A 12,338-nucleotide genomic window follows, 5' to 3' on the forward strand; every position below is an offset into this window, starting at 1 on the left:
CTGCCTCTGAGGGAGGTCGCCAGATCGGGGGCAGATAGAAATGCGCGACTGGTCAGCAGTAATGACATCGAGGCTGAGGGGCACTCGGGTCGCCTCTGTGGAGGATCTGGGGTTTCAGGCATCACAAAGAGTGATAAATGGACAGATGGATGGGGAGGGATTTGAAGCACCACCATGTCCTCTTTCTGTGCACTGAGGGAGGGAGGGGGGATTGTGATGAATTTCCACTGGAATTATATCTGAAATCATTTGTGTTCCACGGTGAGATTATGTATGAATAATTCATAATAAAGTACTTCCCGTGGAATGAACAAAGAGGACGAGAAATCTTTGAAATCAAGACATCAAAAAGTGGAGCTTGCCTGACAACCATCAAAACGCTCCTCCAACGGGAGCACTCACAGTGAGAGACTACACAGGAAACCTGCAATCCCTCCAGACCAGCACCTGAAATAGGAGTCAAAGGAAGTAGGGCAAAAGTGACTTCAAAATGAATTACTAAGCAAATGAACACGTGAAAAATAAGATCGGGTGAGAGGAAGGTATTTTCTTCGAATGCAAACATGAAAGTGAAGCCGTGCACACGTTGGATTCCCTAATTAATGGCCTCTCAGCAGGATGCAGTGGTTCCTTATAACCAATGGAGCCTTTATCTTCTCAACCATTTGTCATTCCAGTCAGCGACGGCGGGGGAACAGGCTGTGCACAATCGCTAAAAGTACCTGTTTGATGTTCCAGATTTACAGAAATAAATGGTTTTGCACTGCAGGGGCTATGCAAACAAATGAAAGCCAGTTGGTCTGCAGTGACTGGAACGCTGCACCTGTCAGCAGGTGCCGTCTGATCCGCCCGTGTTAACAGATTTAACACACATATGATTTTTAAAGGAGGTGCGTTAGTCCTTCAAACCGCACATCGCTTACGAATGCTTAATGCTTAACATGCACGTACAACTTCATTTACTTAATTTGCATTCATATAGATTCTGTCCAGCTGCTGGTGCGACACGAATGAAAAGCTTTTGTTCATTCCTCTGATAGACTGCAGAGCGCCTCAGCAGGTTACTGGTGAGGTAACCAGGTAGGTGAAAGTAAAAACTTGTATTGATTGATAGCATGTTGAGACTCCTGGCATGACATTTAGTTAAAGGGGGCAAAATGTGCATTCAAAGATTAGAAAACCATTTTGTACAAAGATCAATATGCAGAAGGGACTGAGGCTTTAAAAGCAAAGCCGGTGGTCAGACGGCTTCTCCCATCAGCAACCTTAGCACTCTTATCACTTCCTACTACTCCACTAACCCTGCATCCACCCTTCCCCCCTCCGTCCACACCTCCACCACGCTCCCCCAGACTCTCTGTGAGTCTGAGGGATCTGCCCTGACATTTGATGTGCCACAAAATTGGATTTCCAGCGTGATTCTCTCCTCCAGCCCCACATGGAGCGTAATCCATGCTGTGACTAATTGAGTGGCATGCCAACAGCCCCAGTCTGTAAATGGATGGCTGCTGGTGAAATGTGTGTGTGTGACCTGCTCTTTTGTCTGATGGCCTGTGAGTTCATTAGACAGAAAAAGAAAGGGACACACACACACACACACACACACACACACACACGTCCTGGTCTGTGCAGGATTGTCCAATACAAAGACTCATTTTATCCTTTGTCAATGTCGTCCCTCGGTGCCTATTGAATGTGACCCAGTACTGTCTGGCTGCCGGTGACACTGACATCACTAAGCCCACCAACACAAATGACTTTTACTTGTATGTGCTGGAAATGTTGTAAAGGAGGCACATTAATTACCGCTGTGCTTTAAGGTGTGAAGCAGTCAATGTCAGACGTGGCAGGATGACTCACCGCCGCCCTGTCACCTGTCTAACCACCAGGATTCCTAAAGGTATCGATTTTACCGAGCGCGTCTCTCACACACGCTGAGGGCTGAGCTCTGTGACAATGATGCAACACATGGGAAAGCACTTTTCCATGTCAATAAGCTACATCGCAAAATCCATCCAGCATCTCACGTCCCAGTCGTGCCCTCTGCTCCACGGCCCGCCGTCTGATTCTTATTTGAATAATTAAAGCTGTTTTCCTCCCAGAGGACGAGATACAGCAGTTTCCTCTTCATTAAATAACTTTCCACCAAGGCGTGTATGTGTGTGTGTATGTGTGCCCTCTCATTTACTTCCTTCTACACACACACACCCCCAAAAATATACACACAAATCCATCCAGACAGACAGACTGGAATTCATAGCACTCACATGTCTGAACACACACACACACACACTCCTGCTGTGACACAAGAATTTGAAATCAGCATAATTACTTTGTTATAATGAGCCCCAACATCTAAAGCGGCACAACAGTGAGCACATTACAAAAGGCTTGAATGAATGAACTCACAGATAAATGACAACATGGCATACATACCTGCAGGATTTCATTCACCAGATCCTCTCTCTCTCTCTCTTTCTCTCTCTCTCTCGCTCTCCCTCTCTCTCTCTCTCTCTCTTCATGGCTCAGAGACGTGCTGCCTTGCCGTGTGTTTCTGGAGGAGAGAGTCTTCACCCTATCGAGTCGGGGACCAGAGCTCAGCTGCAGAGACTGACATCATCTTTTTCAGAGAGGAGGTTTTCCCCTCCCGCTATCTGCACCCTCTCTCTCTCTCTCTCTCTCTCTCTCTCTCTCTCTCTCTCTCTCTCTCTCTCTCCCTCTCTCCCTCTCTCTCTCTCTCTCTCTCTCTCTTTCTCTCTCTCTCTGTCTAGCTCTCCCTATCTCTCTCACTAACTCAGCCACTCACTCACTCTGTACAGTAGTATACTCCCCCTTTCTCTCTGTCTCGCTCCCATCCCCTCTCTCTTTCTCTCTCTCTCTATATATATATATATTCTCAATTAAATTTGCTTTCACATATTGCTACTATTTTTCAAATGTGTCACATGTAAGAGACATTAGCACTGAAACTGTGAAATGTGCACAGTAACAAGTGCTAAGCTGAGGCATGTGGCTCATCATGTGTGTATGTTACTCCACCATGAACATCACAGGAACATATCCAGCAGGAGTTTCCCATCAGAGGTTTTACTAATAGATGCATCTGCCATCTCCCTTCCCTCTTCCTCCTTCTCTCTGCACCTCCTCTCTATCAGTGTTAAAGACCAAGGACTTCATGGAGGATGAAGCCCTAATAGGCAGCAAAGCTTTCGCCCATCCAATTCTTTTAGATCACAGGGAATGAAAGGGAAAAGCAGGGGAGAGAGAGAGAGAGAGGAAGCCTGTGTGTGTGTGTATTGAGATGGATGCCCGTTGTGGTGCCTGCGGTGATGGCGATCGGTGTTGCTGTCCGTGGTGCTGATTATAGCTGAAGGAGACGTCACTGAGGACAGCAGTGACCCTGCAGACCCTCAGAAAATTGCCTTGAACAGAGCAGGAAGGGGGAAAAAAACGGCTCAGGCTGCTGCACAAAGCCTAATAAAATACACTCATACACACACGCAGACACACGCACGTGCGCGGGGTTGTGAGTGTACACCCTGACAAACACAAACACGCGCACACACACACGTCTATATAGAGACCTAGATCTATCTCCAAGCATCCTCCTGTGTCTCCCGTGGGGCATTTCTCTGCGTCTCAACTCATTTAAGCTTACATTCATCACTGTAAGGTAACAGTGGCAGGTGGGATTAAAATGGATTAGCCCTATTAAAGAAATGTGTGGTGCATATTACACCCAGACACACACACACACACACACACACACACACACACACACACACACACACACACACACACACACAGTTGATCACAGGTTGGGTCATTCAGAGGCGCGTAAGCTAAAATAGCTGCATGTACACACACACAGCAGGTGACAGCACAAAGGTGAAGGGTCTGACGGCGACGTGACATGGAGGGAAAGTGTGTGTGTGTGTCGGTGTGTGTGTGTGTCAGTGTGCCGGTGTGCGGGTGTGTGTCGGTGTGTGTCAGTGTGTGTGTCCTCTCTCCTGCTGCCACTCATGCTTCGGACTCCTTTTTGTTGTCTTTAACTCTCTCCTCCAGAGGTAGCTTTTAGCATCTCTCCTCCTTGTTTCCATAGTGACACTTCTTTTCCTCCTTTGTGCAAAGAAGCAGTATGTGTGTATTTCAGAGACACGCAGAGTAGAAGGAAAACGGGTGCAGAGGGAGGCGGGGAGGGGGGGGGGGGGGGATGAGAGCAAAATAACTTAGTTCACTTACATTTTATTCACTAAAGAAAAGAAGGAGAGAGAGAAAATCTACACCACCAGTTCTCCACACATCAGGGAAAGCCGTCTCTCTCTCTCTCTCTCTCTCTCACTCTCTTTTCACTGCTCATTGGTTGGCAGCAATGACTTGTTTAACTCTTGAATAAAGGCTCTGCAGCAGGATGCTAAAAATAAAACTTATATCTTAAACTGCAGCAACAGAAACTGCACTTTCTCACTCCTTTGCCACTGCTGGTGTCACTCACTCACTTCATGATAATGTGTGGCTTAATGAATTGTATGCTTGTGAATGCTGTGTTGGGCTTTTTTCTGGAAATGTACCTAACAGGTTTTGCACAAATCCTCTTTTTTTTTCTTCTTGAAAAAAACAACCAAACAGACAAAAGCGCACGACTGAATTAAGCTGCTAATTTAAGTATGGATCTTACATCAAAGTGAGTGACTCTGTGGGGCTCGTGCATGCACTGCAGAGCATATGGCAACGTTCACTCACAACAAACTACAACAATAAAAACAAACAACTCTTAACACTGGGATTACTCCCTGCATGTTCCAATTTGTTCCACATTCCCCTTCTTCTTTTATATAGTTATTAAATTTGAAAATTGGAGCATGGACGTGGGCAAAATGTCCTTCAAGGTTGCATCTATCACCTAGATAAAATACCTCCTAATCCAAATCTGCGGTGGAGCTGTGTGTAATGAATTATTAATTATGGATATTAAATGGCTGAATTTATCACTTTCAAAATACCTGCGTGCATTTGGGAGATTGATGGCAGGAAAATAGAGCTAGTTAGTGTTGGCATAGAAACGCTGCTTGTGTGTGTGTGTGTGTGTGTGTGTGTGTGTGTGTGTGTGTGTGTGTGTGTGTGTGTGTGTGTGTCTGTGTCTGTGTCTGTGTCTGTCTGTTTGTGTGTGTGTGTGTGTGTGTGTGTGTGTGTGTGTGTGTGTGTGTGTGCGTGCGTGCCTGCCTGCCTGCCTGCATGTGAGTGTGAGTGAGTGTGTGGGTGAGCGGATTTGTGAGTGTATTTGTGTGTGTGTGTGTGTGTGTGTGTGTGTGTGTGTGTGTGTGTGTGGTTGTGTGTGTGTGTGTGTGTGTGTGTGTGTGTATTTGAGAGTTGAAATCTCCTCTTGCGGCCCCGATAGGAATCAGCTCAGAGAAAAGACTTAGCTGAGGAGCAAATCCCTTCTCCCCGATGCCCTCCAGCGTGTCAGCCAACTGCGTTCCACATCGGTGAATCAGCATCAGGAGCATCCGGAGCATCCGGAGCATCCGGAGCATCAGGAGAGAGGACGTGGAGGCTCCGTGAAGAGGTGGGGGGGTTTGACTATACGTAAGGGGCCTTGACTAAACTGCGATGTCTGCCATCTTGAGCTGTCACAACTGCCGTGCATAAACAAGGATGCACCTGACAGCCTTAAATAAAGTGACAGATGAAGGCAATGGAGCCTCTGAGCAAGGCAGAAATGTTGTTTGCCAGTCATTTATGATACGAATGACGAACGTGACAGAAAGGGGATCTGAGTGCCGTCTGGGGGTTGATAAAAATGGCACCATTCCCCCGTGAGTGGTTGAAGGTGAGATACGTTTGGTGATGCTTTCAGAGAGAGAGAGAGAGGGAGAGCGCGAGAGTGAGAGCGAGAGCAAAAGCGAGAGCGAGAGCGAGAGGGGGGGAGTCAAAAAAGCAGAAATATCAATGCAGAAAAGTGAGAAACGGGCCTATTCGTGTCAGTTGCGTTGGGCGATGCTCTAGGGAGTCGTTCCTCTGTTCCTCAGCTCTATATACATAGAGGGAACCTGAAGAAGATGTTCCCGGGCTCTGTACTTGCTTAATATGACACTGGCTGCTGTGGGAGCTTGTCAAAGGGGTTTTCCTTTCCCCCGGTGCCTCTGTATAATTCTGAATCCCCTGTGGAATGTAGCCTTTGACTCGAATGTGTGTCAGCATGGGAAACTGCAATAATTAGAACCAAATTATGCACAAACACAGATTTACAGATATGACTTGACTAGCACGCAAGTATAAAGGTCCAAGCACCCTGACGCAAACCACAAACCATGTCACCAACCATGTGTGAGAGAAGAACAGATAAACAGGAGAATCAGAGACGTGTTTTCCAAAATGGCAGGTTTGTCCAGCATAACATATTTGTCAGCCTAATTCTTGTTTATATTTGGTCTTTTTTAGATATATATCAAACACAACTGTAAATTAAACCTGTTTTGCACTGAGCTTATACTGTGCGTCATGTACTATGATTCTTGTTCTACCTATTGTGTTGCTGTGCCTCATCTGCTGTGACTCTGTCTGTCTCTTAGACCCCACCAACAACAGGGATAGGACCTTGGAAACATGGGACCCAGAGTCGCTCACCTGCTCCATCACAGGATCAGGTTACCTCCAAATACACCCTGAAACCTGCCAGACGCTTCTCCGCGCAAGCTCTTCTCTCCTTTCTGAGGATATGTAATGGCGGACATATTGGAAGTCGCTCGCCCGTGTGATTTCAAATCTGCGCGCGTGAGTGAACGCCTGTGACCAAAGACAGAGCGTGTGGTCTACTTCCATTCGCTCTTCTATTTATGTCTCAAATCAATCCCCCCGGAGTGTAACAATACCTATTTCTCTCTGTATAATTGGACTTGGATGACAGGCACATCTGAAGTTGGCGGATGAAAGCCCCCTTCTGACAATGGCGTGTCTGGCCTGTGACATGACTTGAATGAGGAAGAGATAACAGCTGCCATATACTGTCGCGAGCGTGCGTGTGCAAACTCGCACGCATAGAGGTGCCCAAAGACTGAGATAAGCAAAAAAGGCAGCAGAGCTGATGGGCGTAACACTACTCACACTCTCTCTCTCTCTCTCTCTCTCTCTCTCTCTCTCTCTCTCTCTCACATTGTTCAGAGTAGATAGTGGGCAGAGAGAAATGATGTAATTTGTATAATGATCTGAAGTCTGCACTTAAAACACTTGGTCTGCGCAATCAGAAATAAGCTTAAAATTGATTGTGCTGCAGCGAAGGCAAATATTTGTTATTCTGCTTGCTGTGCAGAACAGCAGCGTGACAGACTGTACGTTTGAATAGCTGCCAGTGGAACAAATTATTATTCAATTTCCCAGTATTCTGGTTCGCCTATTTATATCTGCGTGTGAGGGTGTGAATGTAATATCCTTTGTACCGATGCATCTAAACCCACACACGGTGATTAGATCACACATACACACGCGCACACATACACATATGCTAACAGACCGCGAATAAAGACCTGTGAACGCATCTCCAAATAGCACTGACAAGGATATATACAGTAGATATAGATGTGTATGTATGTATGTATGTATGTATGTTTGTATGTATGTATGTATGTGTATGTATGTGAAGCCAGATTGTCAAGTTGACCCAAAGACACAGAGTGTATTTGCAGTTCGCGTGGTCACCTGGGAAACCATAATTACCAAAACCAAGAGTCCCTTCCACTCTTCCTAAGCTCCTTTCTTCCTTCTCTCACCGCCGTCTCTCTCTCTCCCCCTTGTTCTCTGTTTTTATTCTCTTTCCTCTCCTGTCATCGCTCTCCGTTGTGCGGTCAGCCAAGTAAACATTTCGGAGAAACTGTCAGTGATTTCCATCCTCACCCCGGTGTCACACCAGCCTAAAAGTTTAATATTCTTTTAAAATACGTCAGAGCCAGTGGTGGAACACGACGTGGTGCCGAATCAATAATAGCACAAGGCCCAGACTGTCGTGTTTTTCTGACCAAAATATTGATTTATCTCCCTGCGTTAGCTTTATTCATACACCCTAATGACACCCTCTGTGTCACATCACATACGACAACAACGGCCTGTGTACGTAGAAGTGCAAAGAAGGCAGGGAAGTCGTATAATAGCGTCCATTTATCAATATGACACAATGTCTAAAAGTGATTGGTTTTCATTTTGTCCTTTAAATCCCCTTCACATGCTGAACGTGTTCTTGTGGAATATTTATTTCTCACTGTATAACGTGACAACCATCATTTAGAACAATGATTTATTCTACTGAAATAGTTCCCGCAGCCTGTGAGCAAAGATGCAGACCGTGAAAAAGCAGGTGAACAAATATATTAAGAGCAAAACATTAATCATGCCCCAATTTAATTTTGAGGACACGGAACAAATGAGATATTTCAGGAATAATTCCCTGCTTTCTTCAAAAAAAAAAGAGAAAAAAAAGAAAAATCCCATTTCAGGTACCCAGAGTTCTCACTCTGTTCACAAAGAGGTGGACAGAGATTCAACAACAATTCCGAACAACACTCACAACCATAAATAACACTTATTTGCAACTTATATTGTTGGATTTATGGCATCGCTGTCAGAGGGTTGATTCCTCCTTGTGAAGTTCAGAGGCTGTAGTTTGCGACGTTGCATTGGATTGCATCCGACTGTGACAGATCCATGTGACATTTGTGATGTTTTGCCTCATTTCCCCCGTTTGTCAATGCAGCCGCAACATACCATGAACACTTTGTCATATGATGTCATTCAATGCAACACCGCAACAGCGACTACAGCCTGAAGAACTACCATAAAGTTGAATCAGCACATACTAGTACAGGTGGTACTAGTACTAATAGTATTGGATTAATGGGATCATGCGGTTACTGGTGATATTGTCTCCATCTGTTTCACACATTAGAGAGAAGCACGTCATTTATTATGGATGGTATGGTCGAGTGTGTGTGAGGCTGTATGACGTGACGACCAGAGGAAATGATTTAATGTTTTCTTCCACAGCCGAGTGTATCCATCATATTGTGCTTCCCTGACACGTTGGTCAGCAGCAGTAGGTGGTATGATGAGGCTGAAGTGTAAGTGGCTTTTAGAATGCTGGATAGCCTGTCAGGGAGAGGCCCTTAGGGGAACGTCTTCACACCATGTCTGGTTGCAGAATGGCCTTTACACAGTCTCTCTCTTTCAATCTCAGTCTGGGCCCGCATGTGTGTGAGAGTGTGTGTGTGTGTGTATAGCGGCTCATCTCTCTTGTTTCCTATGTGTGTAAAAGTGCGCGCGCGAGAGAGAGAGAGAGAGAGAGAGTTAGTGGGTGGGTGGGTGTAAATCTCTGTCCGGCAGGATGCTGGGATGGGTGTTTGGGGACTGGTTGGAGATCTGGCTCACAGGAGCTCAGATTGATGAAGTGATGGTGATGGATGGAGGTAATAAAGGCCTGGATGTCCTGTCTGTTGCCAGTGATGAGGCCGCTATGAATCACCCGTCTGGGGCCGCTGAACATGACGCTGCTCAATCCTCAGGCTCTTCCGCGCTACCACCACCACCAACATCACCACCCCCCTTCCGCCCATCCTCCTTTCACCTCCTCCCCCGTGTGACTCGCCATCACCGAGAGGAGATTGCTGCCTGAATGGAACAAAGTGCAAACATTCAGCCAACAACGACAACAACAACATGCCATTACTGTATCAATCTGTGCTGATGCATCCTTTGAAAGACGTAATGCCGCTTGTTTATCCGCTCCCTTTAACACAGACGCACACAGTTCAAAGCGCTGCACACTGCTCATTAATTTCGTGTCTAAACAACACTTGTTGAGTGATTGCAAATGCAAATGCAAATGCGAATCATGCGGAGAAAAAAAATCCAATCAACTCAGTCAGACACTTCTCCTGAATAGGGTCATTTGAATAAAGAAGGGCATTTGAAATTGCAGTGTTTGTGTCAACATAATAAGATAATGATCTGAGATAATAATTGGTAGTTGGATGCTGGGGTGCTGTGTTGTGGCCCGTGAGGTTTGGTGGCAAGGACCTCCCGTGATAGAAGAAGCAGCATGAGGGCTTTGGAAGAGGCACCATGCTGTTGGCTGCACAATTCTTCACCGCGCCATGAATATTCATCCGGCTCTCTCTATTTCCTTCAGGGTTTGTGAAAACATGTCTGCATTAAGCCTCTTCTGTGCACTGCTGTTTGAAGACACCTGAACCTTCTGGCCTCTCATTACCAGACTGCAAGCTTGCTGCCCTGCACTCAGCTACCTGCCAGGGAGGAAAAGCCACACTTCATTAAAATAGAAAGGAGACGCTCTGGCTCTATGCACTAACAAGCCACGGGTCAGACAGTCAGATGATTGTGAATTTGCCCCTTCGCACGAGTCCGTAGAGGTCAAGCTTGGTGTTTGCAGATGGGGATTTGCTCTCTAACGTGGGCACGTGGCGAGGGGACACAGGTATTTGCCAGCCTAGGTCGGGTGTGTGTGGAACCGGTCTGGAGCCTGTTGTTAGCAATTTAAGAGCATTTGCTGTGTCTTTTCCTCCCCCGCTCTTCTCCTTGACAGGAGCCCAGAGTGCCATGGATTGCTTTCTGGGGAATCTTTTCAGTGCTTTATCAGACCTGCAGGCTTCTCTGTGCTGTCCCCAGATTACAGTTTAGGGAGGGGGAGCATTTGACTGACAGGCCTTGGCCTCAGCGGTCCCTGGGGGGAGGGGGGATGGGGGGGTTTGTGATGGCTGCACTGACTCGCACTTCTCTTACAATTTTCTCCAGGCTAGTTTCAGACTGTCAGGCTGACAGAGCTCTTTCTGCATAATTCATTAGATCTCCGCTCTTTTTCACTATTGGCTGCTATGTGGTAGGCACCATCGCGCCTTTGTTTAAGACGAAAGAGTAATGGAGCTTGTCACAATATGTTAACAGAGTTAATTGTTCACAGCAACAGTTTGGAAACAACTTCATTTCAAATTGGCCATTCCACAAGTCCATTGAAAGCATAGTTAATAAGGAAGCTTACAAAAACCAAACATGTAGTAACATTTGGCTTATAGCATTAATGGGTTTATTGGCGAGCGACATCAGAGCAATCCAATAAACAGCTTCGGCAATAAGACCGAGTATACAAACTAGATACTAACTGAAGCCAAACATGTTGCTACTAGACTGATGAATATTGTGGATCTGACTGCTCTGCATGTATGTGACACATACACAGCATTGCAATGTCTGTAAATTTATACATTGTAATTTCTGGCATATATTCAATAAAGAATACATAATTATCAGTAACCCTCTAAGGATGAATATAACTTGAACCTCGACTCTTCATGCCAATAGAATGCAATAATGATTGAAGGCGTGATTGCCAGATATTTCTACCTGTGTGCTAAGAATATTAGGTTATGTAAGCTAAAAGATTGCATTACATTCAATCATTTCTTTCTAAGACATAACCACTGGTTAGCACTTAGAGGTCCTTCACAGTGACCAGCTGATGTACAGCAGTTCGTTTCAGTTTGCCGTCAGTGATTGTTTGTGGTTTTGATCTACAATATGGTCAACTGATGGCAAAAGTGCCTTTGAGCAAACCAATTTGCAACTCGTGTATGTTTATGGGGGAGCAGACTTGCAGTTTTTGTTTGATGGTGTGTGTGCATCCTTGCATACAGCTCATGTGCATTTATGTTGTCAACTTTAAGTGCATTTCATATACAGGAAATACAATTTTAAGTGCAATTACTTGACTAATTCCGTTCGGTTGAAGAGGCTTCACTGTTCATCTAAAAGGCTTCTTCCTATCAGTTCAGTGTGGGAAACAATGCATTTATAATACATTTAAGACTCATTTCTGAATTTAATTAAAACTTGTTTGTACAACACTATCATAAGGGACTTTACCATGTGTATGAATGGTGCACTAGTTAGCACATCGTTTGAGTCTTTTAGCTACTTAAAGAACATATTTTGCTTGTTGTTGGAAAAGTCCTTGCAGACGCCAAACCCAGGTTTACTCTGAGGAATACGTGCAGGTGAAGAATAACACTTTCATAGAATGAGATCTGTAGGAAGCAGACATCCCTAAGTGAGAGAACAGTGCCCCCTGCTGGGTAGTATGTTCCCTTCAGCCAGATGACCAAAGGATGTGCAACATGCTTTCACAATCATACTATAAATCTATGCATGTCATGTATAGATGTAGTTTGTTTACATTACCATATTCCCCAGCACCATGTGTGGTTTGTGAGGGTGCAGCCTGCAAGGAAAACCCAGACAATTAAAAAGAGCAATCACTTTTAACAGATCAACCAAACAAA

This window comes from Genypterus blacodes, unplaced genomic scaffold, assembly GCF_046128005.1.
Source record: "Genypterus blacodes isolate CSIRO-AG114 ecotype Tasmania unplaced genomic scaffold, CSIRO-AGI_Gbla_v1 ptg000021l_1, whole genome shotgun sequence".
Taxonomy (NCBI): domain Eukaryota; kingdom Metazoa; phylum Chordata; class Actinopteri; order Ophidiiformes; family Ophidiidae; genus Genypterus; species Genypterus blacodes.